Source organism: Alligator sinensis, unplaced genomic scaffold (assembly GCF_000455745.1).
Source record: "Alligator sinensis unplaced genomic scaffold, ASM45574v1 scaffold1471_1, whole genome shotgun sequence".
Taxonomy (NCBI): Eukaryota; Metazoa; Chordata; order Crocodylia; family Alligatoridae; genus Alligator; species Alligator sinensis.
This window is the reverse complement of record NW_005843175.1, coordinates 235,870-262,858: the sequence shown is the minus strand read 5'-3', so window position 1 is coordinate 262,858 and position 26,989 is coordinate 235,870.

The window sequence follows — 26,989 nt, the reverse complement described above, 5'->3', positions numbered from 1 at the left end:
TGGTATTTCACTGGAGGAAGTGGGAAATCATGCTAGATAGGGTGCAGAATGGACATGGTGGGAGTGACTGCCTTCCTACTGTTGACATCAAAATGATGCATGATCAGTTAAAAAAAATTAGACATCTAAGTCAGCAGGACCAGATGAACTTCATTCAAGAGCGCTGAAGGAGCTGGCCAGTCATTGAGGAATCCCTGGAGAAACTTTCAAAACTCATGGCACTCTAGGGAGGTCCCTGAGGACTGGAAGAGGGCCAGTGTTCTGCCCATCTTCAAGAAGGGGAAGAGAGAAGACCCAGGTAACTATAAACCAGTTAGCCTAACTTCTATCCCAGGGAAAATTAATTAAGGAGTCTATGTGCGATAGGCTTGCAGAAGGTAAGATTCTGAATGACAGCAAGCATGGCTTTGTCACAGGCAAGTCTTGTCTTACCAATCTCATCTCTTTCTACAACCAGGTGGTGAGCCATCTGGATAAGAGAGGAGGTTGACATTGTGTACCTTGACTTCCAAAAGGCCTTTGATCTTGTATCCCATGATGTTCTCATGGGAAAACTGGAGGATTGTGGGCTTAACTGCTCAACAGTTAGGTGGATAAGAAGCTGGCTTTGGAGCAGGACCCAGAGTCCTAATGAATGGATCTGTGTTGTCCTGGTGAGAAGTAACCAGTGGTGTCCCTGAGGGGTTGGTGCTTGGTCCAGTGTTTTTCAGCATCTTTATCAATGATTTGGATGTGGGGATAAAGAGCTCATTGGCCAAGTTCATGGACAACACCAAGCTATGGGGGAGCGTGGTCATGCTTGAAGATAGGCTGCAGCCACAGAAGAACCTAGACAGCCTAGCAAGTTGGGCAGATTGGAACCAGATGAAGTTCAACATGGAAATGTAAAGTGCTCCATCTGGGGACAAACAACCCCCAACATACTTACATACTCGGTGGCACCAAGCTGACTAGCACCACAACTGAAAGGAACCTAGGGGTAATAATAGACCATAGTGTGAATATGAGCCATCAGTGCGATGCTGTAGCCAGCAGGGCAAATAATAATCTGGCATGCATCAACTGATGCATCTCCAGCAAAACCAAGGAAGTTATTCTTCCGCTCTACTCAGCACTGGTGAGGCCGCACCTGGAGTGCTGCATCCAGTTTTGGATGCCGCACTTCAGCAAAGATGTGGTAAAGCTTGAGAGAGTCCAGAGAAGAGCCACCCATATGATCAGAGACTTGCAAGACAAGCCATACAAGGAAAGGCTGAGGGACCTGGGACTCTTCAGCTTAAAAAAGAGAAGGCTGAGTGGGGACTTGGTAGCAGCTTACTACATCAGGGGAATACATCAAGGACTTGGTAAACAACTCTTCGCCAAGGCACCCTGGGGGAAAACTAGGAGTAATGGCCAAAAAGTCCTAGAAGACCGTTTCAGGCTCAACATTAGGAAAAACATCTTCAAAGATAGGGTGTCCAGACTGTGGAATAAGCTCCCTCCAGAGGTGGTGTAATCACCTGCCCTGGAAATCTTCAAGAGCAGACTGGACGGTCACCTTGCTAGGGTCACATGACCCCAGTAGTTTTTCCTGCCTAGTGCAGGGGGACTGGATCCGATCATCATGTGAGGTCCCTTACAGCCCTTACAATCTATGAATCTATGTCATGTGAAAAAAACTATGTTTGAAAGTATCTTTTTTTTTAAAAGGGCATTGAACTAAGTGAAGTGATCTGCCTACTGGGTCATTTTCACACTTAATGATTATAAAAGACCCAGATTCTTTCATGGAAATGGTTATGTACCTATATTCTATTTTTCATTGAAATAAATGAAGAGTCTACAAAAATATATAAAGAATCTAATCAAGAAATTCAATAAGATTTTGATGCAAGTATGGGCAGCAATACTAAAAAAAAATATTAAGACTGATTCTTAGTGCAAAATATTACACTTTAGTGGGATTCCTCCAAACAATGTTTTATGAACTTGTCAGGTTCAAACTTTCAAATGGAATGACCCTTGTTGTTAAAAAAAAAATTGCCAATAGTTTGGGTTCCATCATCTGGATTCTGAAATAAGGGACTATAAACTGGTCCTAAAGCTCAGCAGGGCTACTGGTGACTTTTGAAGCATTTCTCAAGGGGTTAGTAAGATGCAACAAAATTAATGATCTACATTAACCCAAGTATAGAGATAACAAGTATTTTAATTAATGAAAGAATCATATCAGAGGCTGCACTATAGTAATTTGATATAATGCAGTTTTTGGAATCGAATGAAAAGTAATCAAGTTACAATAAAGACAATTGAATAAGGATGTGCACAGTACTGAGGCAGTGTCACGCCCAATTAATGTCCCCTGGTAGCAAATCCATTAGTTTTACAACTAGAGCCCATGAGCATGCATACTAATCGGGTGCTGGGGACATTAATTACGTGTGGCAATATTTATATAGCTAATATTCCCATTTATATTGCCAAAATAAACTGTTGATAGCAATTCATTTTGGAGTTTTCACCTAAGGCTAACACAAAAATCTTAGGAAAATAATATCCTCAGATAATCACTTAGGTTTCACAGATTTTCATGACAATAATAGAAAGAACAGGCTCAGCATCAAAACAGTGGGTTGTCTCCATAACTACATTAAGTTTTGCAGCTTTCTTTTCTGATAATGAAAACCACATCATTAACCAAATAACAAACATAGCCTAATTACTGCACAGACTTAAATTATGAACTTCTCTGTCTACGTTAATTGAAAACTTAATCTTTTGCATGTTTTTTTTTCTGTTTAGAAAGATGATATGAAGGGACAACAGATATGGTTTCAGGTATTTGAATTTTCTGTATCAACAGGAAAAAAAACAAGGAAAGCATCCTATTTCACTAAATTGCTTCTGTATTTTTATGACATAATATTTGTTAATTAAATTGAATAAAATATGTGCAAATTGCATCCTGGGGACTGAACTATTCATCAATATTTACTTGTGGCAAGGAGTAAATATTCACAATACTCCAGTTGAACTCCACTGGAACTTTTCAAATGCTAATCAACATTAGGAAGGGTTTTAGAACTGGATGCCTGATTTTACTGTATTTTATTTTTTTTAAGTTTTTACTGTGACAGACTTCTATCAACTCAACCAGTTGGTCCAATGTTCAGAAATTGTTACTGAAGGCTAATTTCTGTCCCATTCAGGCTAGGTACAAAAATTGCATGCAGACCAGTAAAAGTGATTGTAAACTGGTTCAAATATGTGACACAATGGAAGTACAGTGCACATAAGCCACTTTCAAAATGGCTGTAACCAGTGTAAGATAAACATGGATGCATGGAGTATCAGACTTAACCGATTTAGGTTAAATTGCTTTATTGAACTTCTGTCCCAGACCCCCCCCACTTTCAAGTTAACTCACAGTCCCACAGCATCCTAGGATGCTTTGCACCTCCCCTGAAAACCCTCCCCCCCCTCACAGGGTGGGTGGGCTAACCTTGACCCAAGCTGTCTGCTTCTGCAGAGCAGGGAAGTGTGCTCTAGAGCCCCTCGGCTTCTGGCCTAAGCCACTGCAGTCATGTGGCTGCATTTCTGGAATTAAAAGTGAATGTCTGTTCACTTATTTATTGGTTCAATCTACACAGATTAGGCTAACCTGCAAAGACTGAATCAATTCGCCTCAGGCTTTTTGACTGTCTGTACTTAGCCCTAGGGTGAGCAGAAGGTTAGATCAAGTGAAAAATTGCCACCCGATCTAACTCAGTTTGCGCAAGTGTGGACGTTACACTTAGACCTAGTACCAGTGATTGGAAAGCAATCTAAATCTGTAACAGTCCAGAAGTTCTGTGCACACAGACTGGTCTAAAAATGGCAGAACCCAATCTAAGATAGACCTGGATCTATGTACTCTCAAATTTAATTGATCTAGATTACACCCATGAATGGAACTTCTATATGCTTACGTGAGCAATCCCAGGGGTGGAAAAGCCCAGCTGTTGGCCCTAGTCTGAGGGCTGTGCTCTCCCTACCCATCCCTTTGCCACTTGGCCATTTTTCACCCCTAAGACCTCCCCCCATAGACCCTGTGAGATCCCTGTGTCTGCCAAAACCTCCCAATTCCCAGCAACCTCTTGTGGACCCCACCTGCTCCCCACCCCACAATTGCTCCTGTGAAGGCTGCCTGTCCCCGCCCCCCTGCAGATGACACCTGTCTCCCCATTTCCCCGATCACTTTTGAAGATTCTGCCTATCCTCCATCTACTAGCCACCCCCATCCCTATTTACCTTAGATATGGTGGCCATTTTTAATATGATCTAACCTCCCTTGAATGTCTGCACTTAGCTGAAGTATCCTCCATGAGCTCATTTTGGGAAAAACAAAACTGTCCAGTTATTTTACCTAAACTAACACCCTGAATTTCATTAATCTTTCATACCTCAGTTTGGAGATAAAAATAGATTATTAGATTCTAATGCATATTGAAATAGTACAGATATTTAATATTCTGAACAATATAATGATTCTGCATTTCACCATTCTATAATGCTGCAGTGTATTCCTTCAGGTGTTATGATCCTTTGTCTAATGCTTTGCTCTCCAATAGTATTTTATTCTTTTTTCTGTAGGTACCCACTTCCAGACAAATTGCAAAGCAAATTTACAAAGTAAAAGAGGCATCAAATGGGAAACTAAAAACCTGGGAAATTACCAGAGAAAAAGAACAGCTGTTATTTGTTGGTAATAATACAACCTCTCTCTTCACTTGGATACAACTATCCCACTAAAGCTGTGGATATCAGAAATATTTTTAAGCTAGAAAATGGCTATTTCTTTAACATGAAATCTATTCTCCTTCCCTCCCTATATCTTCTCTTCACCAGCAGACAGGAGCAGGTTTTTGTGAAACAGCTGGAAAGAGAATATTTTGATACCAACATCCCCAGTTACAAAGTTACAAAATCCATGTAGCTCTTTTATTCTTCCTGATTGCATCATTTCTCCTATGAATATCCATATGAGATCAGCTCTTTTTTTCAACCCTCTCATACCACTCAGTATATGGAGAGAGTTGGCTATCATAGAGATCTTGAAGAAACCATTTGTTCTTCTTTATAAAGAAAATACAATATGCATTGAATGAGAGACATTAAAGCATAAACAGAAAGGGAAAAAGGGACAGAGTTTAATGACAATCTGTGTCAGACTACGGTCACCCCATCAGAAAAGTAAAAATAACAAATGGCTTATAGGACACTCCACTGAGACTGAAAGGTCTTCCATACACACGGATGTGTCTAGGGCTCATTGTGAGAAATCCTATGGTATGTCTGGAGGAAGTTCTAACACAACATGAGATGTAGTCAGAAGCTTTTAAACACTTAACTCTCAAACCTGTAAGAGCAGTTTTGAATTAGCTATTTCAAAATAGAATTCTGCACATCAGAGAGATTAAAAGAGGTAGCGTGAAAGAGGGGCTTATTTCTCTTCACAGAGAATCACTCTCTCAAGCACTTCACTAACCATGACATTTAGTCATTATGCCTTAGTACTACTGTATTTTATTACGGATTACTCAATTTCAGGCTTTCTATCCAACTGAAACACAGAATGAACCAGAGGTGATTTACATGTGTGTATAAATCTTCCAAAAAAAAAATAAAAAAAAAATAGCCCCAAAAGCAAAGAGAGCAAAAACCCTAAAATCCCATTCTCCCTTGTGGGGAAACATTTGTGTTTGGGCAAGGCATAGGGTTTATTCATTGATTCCTGTTCCTTTTAGTGATTTTGAAGAATTTACTTAAGAAACCAGCTTGTGTTCAGTGGCCTCTTCCCTCCACACTGTTATCTGGTTTCCAAGATAGATGTAGATACTGAATAGCAAGACTCTAGTTAACCACTACAGGGACTTTGTGTGGGCCTGAAAAGGATCACACCAATGAGGAAGAAAGCAAATTTATACTACCTAAGAATCTTTTGGTTTGTATAGAAAAGGAAATGTGTGACAGAAAATGTTTAACCAGTCTTCCAAACTGAGGGAGCTGTTCCCTCTTTCTGTAGGGAGCCAATAAAGAAAATAAGACATTGATTTATGTTACAGAAGTATTATAAGGTGTTCCTGTAGAAAGAAGACAAAACCTTCTGGGAGATTTTATCAGCTGTTTCCTCTAGATATGTTTACCCAACACAATACAGTACCACACAGAGACATGGGAGCCAGCTATGTAGGAGCTAGGTCAGGGGCGGGCAATTATTTTGGGCAGAGGGCCGCTTACTGAGTTTTTGCAAGCCATTGAGGGCTGCATGCTTAAGGCAGATCAATATTTAAAAAAAAAAAAAAAATTAGGGGTCCTGCAGGCCAGATGGAATGGCCTACTGGGCTGCATCTGGCCCACGGGCCACATTTTTCCCACTCTTAAGCTAGGTGCATGACGAATCATACAGCTGTCGCCATGAGATACTCTCAGCCTAATACACCCCAGCAGAATCCCTGAACTGTGCTATTTAGACATACTGTAGATAGCACAGATCATCTTAAAAGGAAATGACTTGTGTTTTATATCCTTGAGATGCTTAGAATAATCTATTATTTCTCTTCATTTCAATGCCTTTGTGAGCTTTTTTTAAGGCAATGTTATGGTCCCTAAAATTACAAGAATCATAAGGTCATATGAAAGTAGGCTGGAAGGGACCTCACCAAGTCATCTAGTCTAGTGTTATACTCCCACTGATGCAAACCCCACAATAAATGTGCCAGATGATCCAGAATAAACAGACTGTATACTTTTTGTTTGTTTGTTTAGATTTCATGGGACAGGAACTTTCTACTCTGACAGCACGCACCGAACACATTATTGAGCAGTAGCTCCAATTAAGGAACAGAGTAATGTGAAATGCCATGGTTTTGGTTTTCTGAGATTTATTTGTGTTTGAATAAAGCCAAATTTCACCACTTTTGCAGGGAATCTCACCAAGGTTTGACTCAGGGTTGTAAAGTCACCCTTTCAACAATTCTTGAATGAGTCAATTTGCAATGAAACCCCAAACTGATAACATTCATTGGAGAAAAGGCTTTACTATTACTTTACTACCATTTCTCCTCTCTCTCTCACTTTGGATTAAATACTGAGACCACAGCAGATGTGCGACATTTCTATTTTACTTGGACACCTAGGATGAGATGCTGGTGCATGTCCACTATGAGTTCTTTGCTGAGATACTGTTCCTCAAAAGGATGGTTGTATCTCCTTAGCTGGGCAGAGATAATGAATTAAAATAATATTTTATGAAAAAAGATGTTTTATTGCTTTACTATTGTTGTAGAAATAGGCTATATGTCACACACATAAAAGTGATGGATAGAAATGTCTATTCAAGTTATCCATGATCCTAAAAGAAAAGTGTTCAAATATCAACTCCATCCAAGTGAACAAAACTGACTAGATTTAGAAAGCTACATTTTAGCTGTAATCATTGCCTTTGGTATGTTACATTTTTCCAGATTTTAATCATAAAATATATCAACAATCTTTATAGTACAAGTCCAGAACTATCTTTAAAGGACCACATTCTGTACTGATCATAGAGACTGACTGAGTTCTATGCAGAATTTGGCTTAATGACTGAAGAAAAGTCTAAAGTCTAGACCAGAGCTTTCCAAACTGTGTGCCGCGACACAGTGTGTCGGTGGCAGTGTGTAGGCGTGTCGCGCGAAATGCAGAAAATTTTGCGGAAGGGCACCGCGGAGCTCCCTTACTTGCATCTGCTTCCCTTGGCCCCTCCCCCGGAACTGAATTACTGTGTCGCGAAATGATGCATGTCTAAAAAGTGTGTCACCAACATGAAAAGTTTGGAAAGCTCTGGTCTAGACTGTGAGCTGCCTATGAGCTCATCTTTGTGGTGTTTGACTTCCTAATAGGTACCAACCTGGACCCCTGATCTCTGATTGGTGTGGTTGTGAAAGGGAAATAATAAATAAAAGTAGTCACTGTCAACTCTACAGTTAAAATATTTCTAGGTATAATCCTCTATTTGGAAAGGGAGAGACAAGTAGAATGAAGAGTGAGGTCATGAAAATAAAGTGCTTTTTTTTTTTTTTTTTTTTTTTTTTTTAAAGAAAAGGGAAAAAAAGCCATATTTGGAAAGGAAAGAGCACCATTCCAAAATTATATTATCATCTCAGCAAACGTATCTAAACTTTTATAACATACATTTCTGATTTAGAGCTGTACAAATATTCAGGAATTCAATGGATAGTCATAAACTGTTGTGCTCATTCTAATCTCCTATCCTTTTGTACATTCACAAATGACTTGATGGTGAAGTCTCAACAAGACAGATACTGTACTGTGTACTTTCCACTATGTGTACCATGCACCATTGCATTAACAATCATTTATGATCTTATTAGATTCTACAGAAGATATTATTACTCTCCTTTGTCAGAATAGTACTGAATTTTCCCGTGAAGAAATAAGTCTTGTAACTCTTCATTTGCATTTCACACGTCTCATTTCAGGGGATCTACTCTATGCAAGTAAACAGACAGATTTTAAATATTAAAAACCCATTTAGTATGGCTGAAAACTTAAATGCCTACATTCTCCCTATTACAGAATCTTTAAGTGTGAAATTGAAAAGTAAATTATAATATTCTTAGTCAGAACAAAGTTCAACCAATACTTTGCTGAATTGCAGAGAATCTTATTTTAAACACAGTCCCAAAAGGAAGCAGACTACCAGTGTTTGTCCTGGCCCAAATACATTATAGAAACACATGATTTCATCAATTAAAATGTAATTTAAGGATTGTTTAAATACTAAGAAAGAGGCAGAAACGTTACTTTATATCAAGGTACATCAATTAGTAAGTCAAGTCATATTTATATTAAATAATCCACATTTTCGTTTTCCCCAAAAGATTCAACAGTCTTTTGAATCTTACAGACCTACTTGAAAAATACATAAATTCAAAATACAGCTAATGTGGTATGCTAAATTTATCCTATTAAGCTTTCATCTTGCAGAAGATTTGAAGACACTAATACAACAACATAATCAACAATTAGATACTGGAGAGATTGGAAACTTACAGATATCTTAGCTATAAAGTATGAGTTGAAAACATATCTTTAATTTGTAAAGTATTTGCCTGAGTTAAAACATACACTTAGGATAATACATTGCTGTAGGTGCCAATCTAACCAGTGCATGGGTATTGAGCATCATATAGAGCCCCAAAATGCGAAGAACACTGAAAAAGGTATTTGGATGCATTCATTTTTTTTTAAATGAGCTTTCTTTAACCATATTAGATTCCTTTTATATGTTCACTTTTCTGTAAATATTTTAGCAAACAAATTTACTCAAAGGAATTTTTACCAAAAGGATGAATTTCAACTATTTTGAAAACATTAATGGAAAATGAAATTCAGATTCATAATCACAAGGATATTCCCTACAAACCCAACTATACTAGTAATATTTACATAATTGGGGGATGAAATGTACCATGTAATTTATATCTCCAGCCAAAACAATGTGAAAGTCAGATTTTGAATATTAAAGGTTCAAAGAAATAACAAGCAATTTGTGAGCAATTTTAAAGATAAAAATTGCTGGCAGAAAATATTAATTGAATAATTCTGAACAGTAAACAGATTAATATGGATCAATTAGTGAGGAGACTGGGCTATATTTTCCCAACATAACAGTTTCTGCCACTTATTTTTGTTCTAGGTTTCCTTATATTTTTTCTTTCCATTTACATTTAATTTTCCTAAAGTGATGATATACTGTCAAAAAACATAAATTTCATAATAGCATAAATCTGTATATTACATTGTGCATGTACGTACTGTAAGCAGTCCAGAGTGGTCTCTCTACTAATGCCACAGACAAAATCCATTATAAAAACAATTATCTGTCTAGATAGACCATAAAGGCTCTCTTTAGACATGGGCTAGATTCAAAGATTAATACTATGCCTTGGATTGCATTCTAGAAATACCCTTTGAATGGGCACAGTAGTGCAACACTAGTTCTGTCAAAACCCCATTTGAGAGCAAAGAATAAGGAGTTCAAGGTTCAAACCATGCTGAAGTGAAACACACATTAAAACATTCCAAAAAGAGGACAGCACTGACCCATCAATCTGCTAATTCATCTGCTGAATGCACAAGGTTAATGCACCCTATCCAAAAGGCAGTAATAAAAACTGCCTTGTGCCTCTACATAAATTTAATTCATACACTGTTGCTTAAGACTCTGCCTTTGGAGTTGACTTACAGGGAAGAAAAGCTGACAAAGATCAGCTCAGAAACAATAGCAGTTAAAACAATGGTGATTGACAATATTAACATAAGACTGTGTCAGTTTGATTTTAAATACTGATCCAAAGAAAGGACACAGCAGGATTGGGCCTAGAGTTTGCAGCAGGCTCCTGGCACACTCAGGTAAAGCCATTTTCATGTTGTTTTCATACAGATTTCTATAAGGTGCTGCTGACCTTTGTAATTTTTTCTAGAGGAAATGAATCTTGATTTCACAGACTCATGAAACAATAAGAACGTGGCCATTTCTTGGTTATTTCAGTGGTACGCTGTCAACAACAGCATTTATGAGTTTGATGAATGTGCATTCATGCAGAATAGGGAAAAGGCCACATTTGCATTGAAATTCAATTTTTAATTGTTCTTATTTTTTATTGATGCCTGGTGAATTGGATCTATAAAGAGCAATTTTTAAAGCAGAATGAAAGTTGACAAATAATGTCGCTGCATAAACAATTTCAGTAATTATAACAGTAATTAAAGTCTCTTCCAAATGAAAGTGAGAAGATACCAGTTCAATAATCCTGGACAGTCCATAGCATCATGAAGGCCAAATATGTTCATGTATCAAACGAGAATAGTTTGGTATAAGTGAATAAATGTGCATGTCTGTCAAAAGTGTTAAAAAGAAAGGAGTGAAACTTATTTCCATGCTGTACTCTACAAACGATAACTGCTTTAGCACCTGGCACTCATCACTGCTGTTCAAAAAATTCAGTACTGTGTTTTAAACAAAGGTGAAAACATTTCTGCACTACAAATTATTTGCAGGCTCCTGTTTAGGTAGTCTCCCATTTGTAGGCTACTGCAAAACTTTCTCTCTCAGCTTCCTTTCTAAGCTTGGTGAGAAGCAGCAGGTTAGCAAGGAAAAGGGATCCTTTCAGGACCAAGCAGCAACAAACAGGCTAGCTTATAGAGTTTGCTAAGGAAGGTCTGCTTGGAGAGAGGAATAGAAAGAGGTAGGCTGAGACCTAGAAAGATGGCTAGAGGACATTGCAATACCAGAGCCAATGCCCTGGCCAGCACTTCCTAGACTTGTACCTGTGAGGTGTCTGTCCAGGCAGGACCGCTCACCATTGAAGCTTCCGCCCAGGTCCTGGTTTGGCCATGTGAGGACTGCGGCTTGCAAGTTCCTTCCAGTGACAGCCAGATCAGGGAGTGCCTGCACTGTGAGTGGTGTTTCATGGTAGGAGCAGGCAAGAGAGCTACAGAAGGAGGTGGTGAGGCTCCAAAGCATCCTCAGCCATGAGTTCATTGATTTGATGCTGGAGGAGACCTCTAAGATTGTGGAGGATGGACTGCCAGAGGCAGCACTGGAGAAGGAAAAGGACATGGACTTCCAAGAAGGTAGACACTGGCAGCGAGCAGAAGTCTTCATCCCCCCTGCAGCAGTTTGGCTGGGGAACAGATATGGAGCCCTATCAACAGAGAAGAGGGAACATGTTCTATCAGTGGAAGAGGCCAGGCTAGGCCTCCCCAATGTTGGGAGGACCGAGACAACTGCCACCAAGAAAAAATGATGCATGGTTGGGGTTGGTGACACTTTTGTCGCAGATAGAAGCATCTATCTGCTGGCCTGACTAGTTGTTTCTGGAGGTCTGCTCCTTGCCTGAAGCCTGGATCCGAGATGCCACAGAAGGATTACTGGAATGCACCCAGGTCTCTCAGTACTGCTTATCCATGTGGGCACCAATGATACTGCTAGAGGGGACCCTGAATAGATCAAAAGTGACTACAGGGTTCTGGGTGCAAAGGTGAAGGGAACAGAAGCCCAGGTGTTGTTCTCCTTGATCCATCCAGTCAAGAGAAAGGGCCTGGGCAGGAATGAACACATCTTGCAGATTAATGCATATATGGTGTTGCCAGCAGGGCTTTGGCTTCTTTGATCACCAGATATTGTTCCAAGAAGATGGATTGCTAGGAAAAGATGGGTTCCACCTGATGAAGAGAGGGAAAAGAATCTTCACAGACAGGCTCGCTAACTTAGTGGGGGCAGCTTTAAATTAGGTTTGCTGGGAAATGGAGACCAAAGCCCTGAGGTAAGTGGGGAAGCAGATGACCTGGAGGAAGCATAAGCAAGAGGGAGCAACAAGGGAGGCCTTCTCATTCTTCCTGAGAAAGAAGGACAATCGGCTGTTATCTAAAATGTCTCTACATGAATGCATGGAGCTGAGGAACCAAGCAGGAAGAACTGGAATTCATTGCACAGTCACAGAACTATGATGTGAGTAGAATAACAGAGACGTGGGGTGCAGACACGAGAGATCAGAAGGAACTTCTGATCATGCTGTAACTTTGACATTTTACCCTTCCTCAGGTCTGATGTATGATACACACTCTTGTATCATACCTAAAAGCTTGTCTGTATCCCTCCCAGCTATATACTTAGTCCAATAAAAAGATATCATTCCCCCCAAAAAATATCTTTAATTTTCATGAATGATCAAGGCTATATCATCCCCAGCTCTACCACAACTGGGAAAAATGCTAAATTCGATTCCATGCAAGAGACATTAGATTATAACAACAATCCTTTTATCCCTAACATTTCTGAAATATGACTTTACCCAAAGTTTTACAGTTCTAACATAGGACTGGGCTACTAAGAGTCATTTCATGCCCTGCCTGTAAAAGATGATGAGCTACAAAGATGCCCATGATCTCTACAAGAGATGAAAGTCTAAAACTTATTTAAAGGAACAAAATGACACCTGCTCCCCAAAATACAGTGCAACCCAGCCTTTTAAAGAAAATGAATCTTGCAGCACAACAAAATGAAAATAATTGATCCTACATAGGATGCTATACAAACATACAAGACTTTCTCTCTTCCAATTGCTTGCAGTTTTCTGAAACAGATTCATTAAACATGAACAGGAGCGACAAACTTCTGCAACCTGGCCATTTGGAAGATTCAGTGGGTGCTGGGCACAAAAGGCTATAAATCTTATCTTGCGAATAAAAACCTCACTTGACTTATGAGGAGATACTGAGGGAATTGGGCTTATTGGGGACTTTTACACGTGTGCTGGGGGTAGGGGCGGTGATGCTTTAATTAGAGTGGCTCCAAGAGACTGCACGTCTCATGTATCAGCGTCCTCAAGCTTAAAAGTGGTGGTGGGGGTGCTTGAACCAAAGCTCGTTCAACACTGTCATTTTAAGCATGGGGATGCTGATACACAAGATGCAGGAGGCTGCTGGAACACAGCAACTGCCATGCTTCAGCAGACTTGATTGATTCTGCTCCAGTGCGCTAGAATTCCAGTGCATTGGAGCAGCCTCTGCACTCATGCATAGGTGCCCATTTAGTCTGGAGAAATAAGCACCTTCAGGGGTGCTTATTGACATGTACTCAAGGGCACTCTGAAGCCAACACATGGCCTCCTTGCTGGGATTTAGTGTGTGAAAAGTAGAAGAGAGTGAGCAAGGTGTACTTCTTAGTAGAGGTAGCACAAACACACCTTAAAAGCCAGCTTCTGATATATGCAAGAACATGGGAGCTGTACCAATATTGGGAGTCGTGTTGGACAAAGGGATATAGTTCATGAGAGAGATGACACATTACACTGCCTGTTAGAAGGGTGCAACTTACCTGAGAGTACCTGTGCAGACAACCAGCTGTGTTAACAGTCTGAATATTAACAGTTTGGTCATGGTCTTGCTTCCTCCCCTTCTGTATGGTCTATCATGAAGAGCAGGTAGGAAGCAAACTGCAAAATTGAGGGACTTCACTTGACCCATACAGGGAAGATGGGAGTGGAAACTTGTGCCCTATCCCTTATTACTGGAGTAAGTGGAGCCCCTTTCCACATTATTCTAACTGGTAGTTCCTCAATCAACTCCCCCCACACATACATGCACACTGGGCACTGTATGTGCACATGTACATACACGTGCGTGCACACACATACACACACACAGACAGAAGAACAGAAAAAGTGGGAGTTACACAAGGTAACGGAGAAACAATGATTAGTAAATAATGCATCAAGCAGTGCTCACACCTTACTAACTCTCTAAGTCAAGTGTTTTGTAGGTATCATGACACTGGCAGGTCTTAAAGGGGTGATTTAAAGAAAGATCAAGGCAAGTCTGTTGCCTAGCAGTTCATTCACTGTGGGAAATGATTATTTAGCTCATAATAAAATATGTTACCAAATCCAGTGTTTTGCAAACAGGGAAGTTAGAACACATGACTAACTTTTCCCCAAACTAAAAAGACAATCAGTAGTTAGTGCCTAACAGCTGACAAACCATTTGCTTTTGTATTTGCTCTGGGCACTCATTTTTTCCCCTTGATACTGCTGAATTACCTTATATAATCTAGTCTGCAACAGATCCACTATCTCTTCATAGATCAGCAGTCTCCTCTGAGATGGAGGCCAATGCTTTCCCCAATAAATCAGTCAGCAGGAGCTGCTTGTAGAGCAGATGGTTGTCACATTTTCCCCTCAGCGCTCACCCACACCCCCTCTGGATGTACAGCTCAGATGAGAACAGTTTACATTTATACTTTAATATTATTATTAATTACCTGTCTAGAGCAGCAATGGAGATGTGTTTAATTAGCACATACAAGTATGGACTACTGCAGGAGTAAAATATAATTAATCTTTTAAAACCTTAGAGGGCTGATGCACAGGATAGTCTAATGGTGGAAAATAAAGCTTAATGAAGCACAGTTAAGCATAAGGGAATACTAATATTTTCAGAGAATAACAAATAGATTGTAATATTAAGAACATGAGTCTAATTACTACCCCTCTGCATTTTGAATACTAAAATCATTGGGAAGGCAATCAAAACCCTTCTTTCCTAACACAAATAAAGGTTTCCTTCTCCCCAGTAGTTACTTAACCATACTGCATTACTTTTTAAGTGTAAGATGTTCTGGATCTTGTTTGTGACCACATTTTATTTCTTTTTCAGTTTTTCTTACATTTGACACATTTACCATCAAAATCCATAACCCCTTTTCCCCATCTTTTGCAACCTGCCTCAACACAGTATCTACAGGCCTGATTAGGAGCAGAGAATTGTCTTCATCCCTCAAGCCCCCCATCACATGTCCTTTAGCTGTGAACTCGTGGATGACTCCTTTGTGGGTTTCTGGCAGAACACCTTGTTGGTACAACTCCTGCTTCCAAAACAAGGTTTTTATTCTCCCATAACATTTAACAATATTGCTTCTAGTATTTAGTTGGCAGTCAGATCTTTAATTATAATTTACCAAGGCCTTATCTATATATTTTGTAATGTGTAAAGTATAAATGAAAACTAAGCTAGACAGAGCACACAACTTTCTCTGCTATTTATGATAAACTTGTTACTAGTTTATTCCATTAATCCAGACAAAGTGCAAAGTTGTCTGGCAATTTTAGACACTATTGTAAATGTAATTATCTGAGGCTAAAAAGCAGGATGGTTGATTGATGTAAGGTATGAGGCACATGATGAGGTACATAAATGACTACAAGGTTGGTCACAGGATAGAAAATTCCACTAATCCATCAGACAGCTGAAGGGCCACAGAGTTTAAAAGGTAATTAAATGTTAAAAAGGGAACATTTCCAACAACATGCAAGAGGAGAAATTCAGGGAAAGAAGGCTGGTGACAAATATGTTTCTATGTTTGATGTGTCAACTTTGGTCTGGCAGGTGCCCTTAGACAACAGAGAATATTTTTTACACATTCAATATCCCTTAGTATCCCCAGATTAATATTTGGTTTGCATTCAGCATTTGGCAGATTTTTTCTCAATGATTTTTGATGTTATAGACATCACAAAGGTCTACGTAATATGGCTTTTTGCGGTAAAGCAAGTGTGACAAGAGAATCTTTGGAAAGAATAAGAGTGACTGGCTAAAGTTAAATAAACCAATAAAAACATACCTAAAAGCAAATTTAACACAGCAATGTATATAGGTAAGGTTGACACTACGAATTCGGATCATCATTAATATGTTGCCCAACTGAGATAGAAGGAAAAAAAAAAATCCTTTGGAATATAGTGCAAGAAAATTCATACCTAATTTAACTGCCTGAACAAGCAGTCTAACAGAGCTACTGTGCGAAGATGTTCACTAGACATAGAATGCAAATCTTAATAAGGAGTTTGAGGAAAGAATTCACTGAAGACATGGGCAGATCTAGAATGCTGAAAGGGGGGGGTGCAGATGGTGAGGTGCATCCTCACATATTGTTATATGTGTGGATACATAGTTTTCTCCAGTTAAAAATAAACTAGATACTTTACTAATATGTTAGGGGCCTAGGGCTATATTATTGAGTTTCAGATTGCAGCAAAAACAAATAAAACTTCATTGGAATGAGTTAAAAACAATCTGCAGGGCTGTGAAATAGGAGCTTTATTACCAGGAGCAGCTAACTGGTGGCACAATTGCAGAACAAAGGCTGGCTTGATTGGTGGAGCATCAAGATCAATAAAAATAAGAGAGAGCTGTTAACACCTATGGAGTGAAGACTTTAGAAGGGACCAGGTAGATTAGAATGAGCCATGAAGTCAAGTGACTCCCTCAGCATTGCCTGACTTGAAATGCTGCTGCTACTGCCAGGCAGTTGGTTTTAAATTTTGGGTGGACCAGAAATCAAAGAGAGCTGGCAAGTATACTGGTGTCCCCCCATGAATCTGACCCTGACTGAAGAGGGCCCAGCCTTGAGGTACTATGACTGTAAGAACAAAGCTGAAGCTGTCAAAGGATACTTTCAAGGAAGGTTAGGTATTTTCCTTTTACAACAGCAGCATCAAAACTAGAAACCGGTGACTTATGCACCACAGAAGCTAAGGGAAAATGATCATAAATATGCTCAGAGAAGAGACAGCTTGAGCTGTAGTCCACAGAAATAAAAAAGTTATGTTTTCATTTACAGGAAGCAGTAATATAATGAATTAGGGAGGAGGGGTGGGAGAGTGGGAGTGACTGGAGCACCAGCCCCTGACACTGACCCCAGGAAGACGGGCACAAAACTAGTCAGCACAGATGCCACTCAGTTTTGCCTCTAGGAAGCCTGGATTAGTTAAAACTGACTATAGATTATGGACATGGGTAGAAAAGCACTTTCCACAGAACAACCACACTCTGACCTCATGCTCCTTGTGCTCAAGGGAAATTAAAAATAAAGAAAGAAAAATCAACAACAAAAAGATGACCCCGGGAACACTTTTTTATAAAAACTAGTCATTGGTTTTATGGGTAAACATAGACTTTAACTTTATAGCTCTTTATAATCTTCCTGCTAATGTCTTTGCATGTTAGGACTCTCTTCCCCCCTGAATGGTCCTACTCTTCCACTTATAAGTTTATCTTTCCTACTGCATTTCTCTTGTTTTTCAGCTAACCCTGTGATAATGTCTCTTTGCTCTTTTTACAGCCCTGCTCTATTGGCGGTTTTTATTTACAGATAGAGTTTGTCACGAGCTATTGTTCTATTCATTATTTAGCTTAAGCTGTGTCTGGTGCTTTTTCAGACCTGAAAAAACCTTTCAGGGTGAATGAAAACATGGCAGAGATCTGGGGGATATTCATATCATGGGATACTAATATAAACTGTTATGATGCAACTGTTACCTCTGCATGATTCTGTAGGGATATAAGGGTAGCAAAACCACTGGAAGTTTAACCTTGTTTCATTCAGGGTCAAAGTTGGGGAAATTCAATTGACCTATTGCTAGAGGATCAAGCAGAAGTAATGGTCTATAACAGCTGATGCATTCTCCCAAGTGGCAGCTTCCCCTTCTGTTTCAAAACAGTTAACAGTTATACTTGTCCACAACTTCAGTGCTACAGATATACTCTCTTGAATATCTGATAAAAATGGAGAGGAACAAAGTACAGAGCTAGATTATGTTCATGTCTAAGGAAGCGACCAAAAAAACCCACAAATCTTTTCTGGTCTCAGATGAAATATAAACTGTGATTAGATATCCAGGTTGTAGCCATATTGCTTTTTCCTCTAGACCAATCTGGGCTCATGGTAGAGATGATATGTTTCTTTAGACCAACAAGATTTTTTCCAAAAAAATTCTTTAATTGCAAGCTTTCGGGCACAAACATCCTTCATAAGGCATTGGAGAAAAGATTGTAAAAGTTCTCCTGGGTAGAAATGAAAGTTCATATTTCATAGGATTTCACTAAGGAGTCAATAGATGGAAAATTCATCTGGGCAGGCAGATCTTAGCTGTTGAAGAGTCTCTAACCTCTCTTGTGAGGTTCTTTGATGATGCAAATTAGCTTGAACAAAAGCAGAAGCAGTATCCAGGTGGTTATAGTTGTTTTCTCCTTGGGAAAATATGAGGATTTCTACTTCAATCCTGGGAAATATGAACTTTCATTTCTACCCAGGAGAACTTTTACAACCTTTTCTCTAATGCCTGATGAAGGGTGTTTGTGCCTGAAAGCTTGAAATTAAAATGTTTTTTTCAAAATTAGGGTTATCATATTTCCAGGTCCAAAAAAAGAGGACACGTCACATGTTTAAATATATGATGGCGATGGGGGGGGAGGGGGGCAGTGATATGCCGTGCCCTGCCCCAGCCCATTCTATTGCTCCTCATTGCCAAGCCACAGCTCCCACCCCCTGCTGCTGCCCCTCTCTCCTAGATCTCAGTACCCTTCCCCCCAGACCCCTCACTCCTGACTTGTAGCCCCTCTCCCATCCATGCTGGTGCCCTTTACTCATGACCCACAGCCCCCTGGCACTACCAGTGTCCTACACACCCAAACCACAGTCCCCTGCCAGCCCTGGAGCCCCTCACACCCAAGCCATAACACCCCCAACCCTGACAGTGCCCCTCACTCTGGACCTGCAGCCCCCTGCCCCCCCAGCCCTGCTGGAGGGACCCCAGCTGTCCCCAGCCTGACTGAGCCAGAGCGCGGTGGCTCCAATTCATGCAGTGTGTCTGGCCCCAGTGCTGGCTGGAGGGAAGAGGAGGAGAGGCTTGTGGCACCCCACCATCCTGGGATAGGGCTACAATGCTCTGCCAGGCAACCTCACCAGGGTCCCTCTCCTCCCTCGGGCTGTGGCTCCTGGCTGCTCAGCCCTCATGAGCACAGGAACTGGCCCCTGTGCTAACAGCCAGCCACAGATTTCCCTGCTGCCCCCCATTTTCCCCCACTGGAGGGGCAGGCAACCCCTTCCTCCACCCTGCCCTGTTGCAGCCCCAGCCCCCAACCCCATACCCTCTGGGATTTTGCTTTACTTCAGCTTCAGGTGGGAGCAGGGGGAGGCCGATCAGAGGCAGCAGGGAGTACCACATGGGTCTGTGCATGCCTCCACAGCTGCAGGCAGGTACATGTGTGCTCTGTGCTGCCTCCTCTTGCCTTCCTCCTGCTCCCATCAGTGGAGCAAAGCAAAATCTTGGACTTTTGGTCAGATTGAAGGAGATTACAGGGCTCAAAAAGAGGACGTCTGGAAAAACCCGGACGTATGGTAACCCTAGCAAAAATCTTGTTGGTCTAATAAAATATATTACTTCTACTATGAGCCCAGATTGCTTTTTCCTCTAGACCAATACAACTACAACCTGGATACCTGACACATGGAAGATATTGAATTTTAGTCGATTTTTAAAAATGAAATCTTCATATTTTCCCAAGGAGGAAGCAACTCTGACCCCCTGAAACCTGAGATACTGCTCCTGCCTTTGTTCAAGCTAATTTGCATTATCAAAGAACCTCACAAGAGATTGAGAGACTCTTTAATAGCTAAGACCTGCCTGCCCAGAGGAATTTTCCATCTATTGACTCCTCTATGAAATCCTATGAAATGTGAAGTTTCATTTCTATCCAGGAGAACTTTTACAATCATTTCTCCAATGCCTGATGAAGGGTGTTGGTGCCCAAAACCTTGCAATTAAAGAACATTTTTTGCAAAAATCTTGTTGGTCTAATGAAAGATATCACATATACCATGAGCCCAAACTGTGTTTAGGCATGTAATGGCCAGTTCCCATTGTTTCCAATCTCATGGGTTGATAGAAAATGGTGTTAAAAAAAGAAAGCAGAACTTTCAGACTCTGTTCCATATTTAGTTGAATGAAGAAACAGTCAGTAAAGTATAACTTTTCAGAAAATAATATACCCAAATGTCTGCAATTTTAGAGACTGGTGTCAGAGCCACTTTGAATCTGCAGATATTTAGAGACAGACGAGGCAAACAAAAATTCACTGATTTGGGATCCTGAAAACTGTCACCACTTCATGAAAATGGTGCTGTGCATGTCAACAAAGGGAAATAATTGTCAGAAACAGTGGTAGTATCACAGAAGATAGCTGTGCCTTTCCATGAGGTTGTCAACTTAAAGATCCATGAATATTATGAAGAAATAGACAATATTACCTCCAAATCCAAGGAAGTAAGGATGTTCTTTCAGCCAGGCAATGGCCACTTCAGATTAAGACATGGCACAACCAGAACTAATGGACTCACTGCCATCTGACACCTGTTATGCTAAGGTCTCAAGCCATCAGCCTTGGGTCCACTCAGCAGAGCAAAACAACTTAGAAGCTATTTGAAGATCCCTAGATAGTTAACTCTGTACAAGCAATCAAAATTCAGTATTGTATTAATGTTGATTGTTCTTTACCAATAATATATTTGGCTGAAAAAAGAAGATGTGAGGAAGTCTACCACTAATAGTTATTTGGAATTTGCTGCTATATTGGACAGAGCCTCATACTATGCATAGGTGTATGGACAAATTCATGGCATAAGTGGGCTATGCTATGGTTCCTTTAATCTTGTGGGTTCCCTCGTGAACCACCCTGCCACAACTGATTGGTGGTGGGGCCCCACTTGCAGCTCACTTCTGATAGGTAGGGAAGCAAAAACCACAGTTTTAAACATGGCACCATTTTGCCTCCCTCACAGCAGCAGCAAGCAGCAGGGCCGCAAGGATGCCCTAGCCAACCACTTCTGCCATGAACTTGGTAGGGCCCCAGCTATGCTGTTTACTGAGCAGATGGCATTTGGACGCTGAAAGAATCATAGTAGTGAAATAATTACAGGGAAAATCCAGCTCTTTCCATACACACCTAATGTTCTCAATGCAGTAACTGCAACTGCTGTAGACAGTCCTAATTTCGAATTTTTCTTGATTTTGCCAGGCTGCCTAATCTTCCTAAAGAGGGCAAGAGAAAGAAGGAAAATAGGGATTATGAACATTGTACCTTTCTTTCAATGCAGATAGAATTTCACATGTCAAAGGAAAGGCATTTCTCTATCTAAGAGGCTATCCAGTGCAAACAATGGAAGTGAAAGAGCTCCTAAAAGTAGAGTCCGAATAATCTTTTATGATGGAAAGTATTAGATGACCTAAGTATTAGAGGACCACAGAGACATCCCCATAACAATTAAAAGTCCCCACCACAACAATCAGGACAAATGGCAATCTTTTGCATAACTTTAATTAGCAGTTTACATAGTCTCTAGACAATTGTTCCAGAAAGAAAGCTAAAAGGGAAATTTTCTGTCTCTTTGATCTTCAGTAGCCCCATTAGTAATCTTTTCTGAACTAGAAAAAGTTTTCAGATAAATCAGAGTCATGGCACAAAACAGTATTTAACCTGAAATACATTAAGCTTTTGTTTGTTTCTTTCTGAGGACATTAGCAACTAAAATGTTTATAGTCTCTGTTTCTCTGAGCCATTGAAAAAATGCTGCTTACATATTTGCAATGGTGCAAATGAAAAGCTTAAGCTAGAAAACCTTGAGCACTTAAAGAACACACAAGTCACATCTGTGCGGGCCGGGAGCGACCTGAGCCCTTTTTCGTGCTGTACACGAGCTGTGGCCAGCAGCCTGGGCACGCTGGATCGGAGAGGGAGGGCGACGAGCTGGAATTAGGCACAAACGCTTAGCGGTAGTTTTAAAGATTGTTTACTTACACCAAAGATGGTCGTGGTGTAGGCTGGAAAACTTGCTTGAGTTGCGGTTACAGACAGGAAAGAAGAGAGGCGGACAAGAGTTCTAAACTCATGAACTCTAGCCCAATCTGGCTGAGGGCTCTAAACACGTGAGCCCGTCGTGTCAACCGAAGAAAGTACTCATCCGAAAGAGCTCTGAATAAACTCACATGAAGTTTGCTAGGCTCTGTGGGTCCTTCTGCTCACTCATCCACATGAAGTTTGCTAGGCTTCGTGGGTCCGGTTCTTTTGCGCGCAGGAAGGGATACGTCTAGGAATCTATCGGCGACGGGGAGAGGCTAGAGGCTGATCAGACCTCTGTTGCCTGCTTGAAATGTACTGGGTCTGTAAGGATCTGCAGCGCTTAGAGATCTTCACACAGCGTGAAGTCTCCTCCTCCCGGTGTTCGTGGAGTCCTCCAACTTGGGCGGAAACCACTCAAGCCTTTTATACGGCTAGCAAGCCAATCACTAACCGCCACATGTGAATAATTTAGAACTGGCCAATAATGGGGCTCAAATTAGCATACAAATGGCAGGAACTCTTTGCAACGAGCATTTCTGTGCTGCAACAAAGAAATGCACCCTGCAAAGAAAGCTTCAAATTGGCGGGAAATTCTCCCTTGCACCGGGGTTCTTTTTTGCAGCAGAAAACTCCACCGTGCAAAGAAGCTATAATTTAGCGGGAACAATTTAGCAGTGCCGAAGCACACAAAAACAAAAATCATACCCTTTGGGTTGTGACAACATCAAATTAGTCATTTAACGGCAGTAAGGTTAGGAACAAATGTTGCATAATCTGTGCCTGTGTTTATCCCAAAATGAAATATCCCAGGACTGATGTGGACACACATTGTCCTTCTAATCAGGGTTTACTGAGCAGCTGAGTGCAGTCTTGCTTTTTTGCCATTGATTCAGTGATGTAATCCTGGGATAAGTGTACAGAAGTACTTTGCATTATCCCAGGATAAACTTACAATTTCTTATCCAGGGAACTTTTTTAGAACACCACACATGGACATCTGTATAACTACTTTTTCTTGGGACAAATACAGTTTTCATTTTTAGTACCAGAAATTAATTTGAAATCCAGCTCTTCATGCAACTGGTATAGTGCATGTATCACATCACAATTAAACTTATGAAATAAAGTTTGTGCTCATGTGTAAATGTTTATGTAAATAAGTACATGTATCATATCACAATTAAACTTATGAAATAAACTTTAGAAACAGCTAGCCATGTGAGAAAGTCCCCAAAAAGCATAGGGGCAGTAATTCAATAGGACTTGCAGCTTAACAGCACCATATAAAAGGCCAACAATCTATTCAGATACATAAACAAGATCAGACACATATATAAGATGATGACCTGTAGAACTGAGAAGATAACTGTATACTATCATCATCATTTAGTTATAATATAGGTTATGTTATAATAGTGCCACTTTACATTACGCCTCTTGAACAATGATATCAACTCTTCTGATCCCCACAGGTTAAGAATGGTGCAACAGTCAAGAAAAAAATAAAGACATCAACAAAACTGACATAAAGATGGGAGGACATAACCTATGAAATCTGTTTGCACAGCCTTGAAAAAAAGTTAAGGCAGGTGGACAAATTATTTGAAAGTGATAGAGCACCCTAAGTGCAAAAACCTGCAGCAGGTTTATAGGCTTGGCCGTGCTATGCTTGCTAGCACCACGGCCGAAAGGGACTTGGGGATCATGATTGACCACAAGATGAATATGAGCCACCAATGCAATGTCACAGCTGGTAAAGCAAGCAAAACTCTGGCTTGCATCCATAGATGCTTCTCAAGCAAATCCAAGGATGTCATCCTCCCATTTTACACAGCCCTGGTGAGGCCGCAGCTGGAGTACTGCATCCAATTCTGGGCTCCATAATTTAAAAAGGATGTGGAGAAACTTGAGAGAGTCCAGAAGAGAACCTCGCATATGATCAGAGGGCAGGAGAACAGGCCTTACGATGAGAGGCTGAGAGGTATGGGACTCTTCAGCCTGGAAAAGCGCAGGCTCAGGAGGGACCTGGTGGTTGCCTATAAGTATATAAGGGGTGTATATCAGAATCTGGGGGAAGGCCTGTTCAACAGAGCACCCCATGGAATGACAAGGTCAAATGGTCACAAACTCCTCCAAGACTATTTCAGGCCGGACATAAGGAAGAACTTCTTTACTGTCCGAGCCCCCAAGGCCTGGAACAGACTGCCGCCAGAGGTGATGCAAACACCTACTCTGGATTCCTTCAAGAGACATTTGGATGTTTATCTTGAAGGGATCCTTTGACACCAGCTGACTTCTTGCCCCTGGGATAGGGGGCTGGACTCGATGATCTTCCAACGTCCCTTCCAGCCCTAATGTCTATGAAATCTATGAAATATTCATAGTTTAGTGCATAGAAAGCTAATAGACATGATCCTAGGGATAGTGATGGAAAGACCACAGTTTCTAATAGATGATCAAAGCAGACCTTTCTGGCCCATTTTTAAGTGGTTCACTGCTGTTCCAGTGCTGTATACATTAATAATATAAACCTATTTTAGGTAATTACAGAGAAGGAAAGTAAAGTTTATAAAAAACAGTGAAAAAATACCGCTGGGGCTAAAATTACATACACAGTAAAAACAAAAAATGGCTTGAAGGTCTGAAAATATCTTAATACCTCACACAACCAACAATTGTTTGTTTAATGTCGTCAAAGGCATTTGATTTTTTTTCCTGTTTAAGTCATAATCTCTATTGCTTTGTAACAGGCATAGCAATAATAGGCTGCTGAAATTGATTAAATGCCAAGGAAAAGCAGAGGTATCTAATCAATCACAAAGGCTCTTTCTTGCAAGTACACTGCAATACAATTGAAATGTTTGCTATCATATGAAAACTCGTAACACAAATAGATATACATTATACACACACATATATGAAGTGGTACATATATCCTGCAAAACTTGTAGTTTAAGTGTAAAGGTGCTGTGTTAAGGCAAACAGCTAAGAAATAAAAATGAATTCTTTATAATATAGCAAAATGTGGCACTTTAGCTGTTTTGAACCCTCTGCTGCTGTGTTCTGTTAGATATGAAGAGAACAGGACCAAGACTCCATCTCAGATGTGCCAGACCGACAAGACTGGAAATTTCATTATACTGAATAAGTTGTCAGAATTGCAGAAACATGATACTATTTTAAAGGACTGATTAATCAACTGTAGGGATCTCTTTTATGCCTATCCTTCTATTAATAACTTACTGCTAGGAAAAATCCTATTAAAGTCAATGAGATTACTCATGGACAAAGTAATACAGTTGGTAAGAAGAAATATCTAGCCCAATATACCTTGAACAAATTGAGATATGCTTTGTTGTGGGCTTTCAGTATTACTTGTGATACAAAAATTTACTGACTCATGTATTTAATGGAGTGCAATTGCTTGCATAATAATAATAATTGGAGTCTTCTCTTGCTTGCATAACAAATTCATAAACATGTTAACTTTATATTAAATTATTGATATGAACCAAGCAGCTTCAACTGGGATCTCAAAAGGTTTTCACCTTCAAAGCTCTATAAAGGCCTTACAAATTAATCTTCACAATTCCCTGGTGATGAAGATAAGTGTAATTTCTTCCATATGCTGAAACTGAAGCAGAGAGGTTATATGACTTTTTCAAGTCTACTGAGGGAAGCTGACCTCAACCATGATTAGATCTGTGTTCAGACCACTAGAATATTGCTCTCACAATGATCGAGACATTAATTAAGGTAAAGTAAGGCAAAATCCAGCCTTCACAAAACACAGGGGTTTTGTTTTGTACATTTACAGAAGCAAAGCATCACTACAGTACTCATTTTAGAGAGAGTGGTATACATTCAGTAACTCTGAAGGAAAGACATACTAGCTTTTGAGAGGTAAGCTAGTCAAGCAAATGTGAAGAGAAACTCCAAGGTGAGCAAAAAGGGGTGCTACACTGGATGTGTCAAAGTGCAGATCCACAGGCTGGAAACATAGAAACAGAAGCTACAGAAATGTGTACAATTTTATTCTATTTTCTTTTTTAAAATTGCCTCTGCCACATGATTCTGGTTTCTTTTAGATGTCCTGACTTCTTATTTCCAGGATAAAGATCACACCCTGAAAAATGTTCACTATTTTTGTACAGAGGTATTAAATAAAATGAAAACATCTTATACTTTGAATTATATATACAAATATTCCTTTCTTCCTCCTTGGCAACTCTACACGGTGGGCATTGTTAAGATGGGATACTGTTCTTGAATGGCACCAACAAGATCAAGCATGACACTTCCTGTGTTACTGTGCATCTGTAAACATCTTACACTTCAAACTCTGTAATTTTGATGACCTCATTTTACATGCAATCATTTTTGTTTCTTTTGGATAACTCAAACTTTTGACTAGGGAACAAACAATTAGTTTTATTTATACATATGCTGAGGTGAAGAATGCAGAAACTGTTTTTGCTATTGGTCATCACATCCTCATTAAGAAATAACTATAGTCACTTCCAGGAAATGCTGCTGCATTTTATTACCATCATCATCATAGCTGTTGTTGTTATATATTGCAATAACATTGCAACTCTGTCATAATAAACGATACATTAGTTTAATAGATATAACAGATCTAGAACAGGAGTGGGCAAAATATGGCCTGTGGGCTGGATCCAGCCTACCAACTCATTGGTGGATCTGGCCCAGAGGAGGGCAC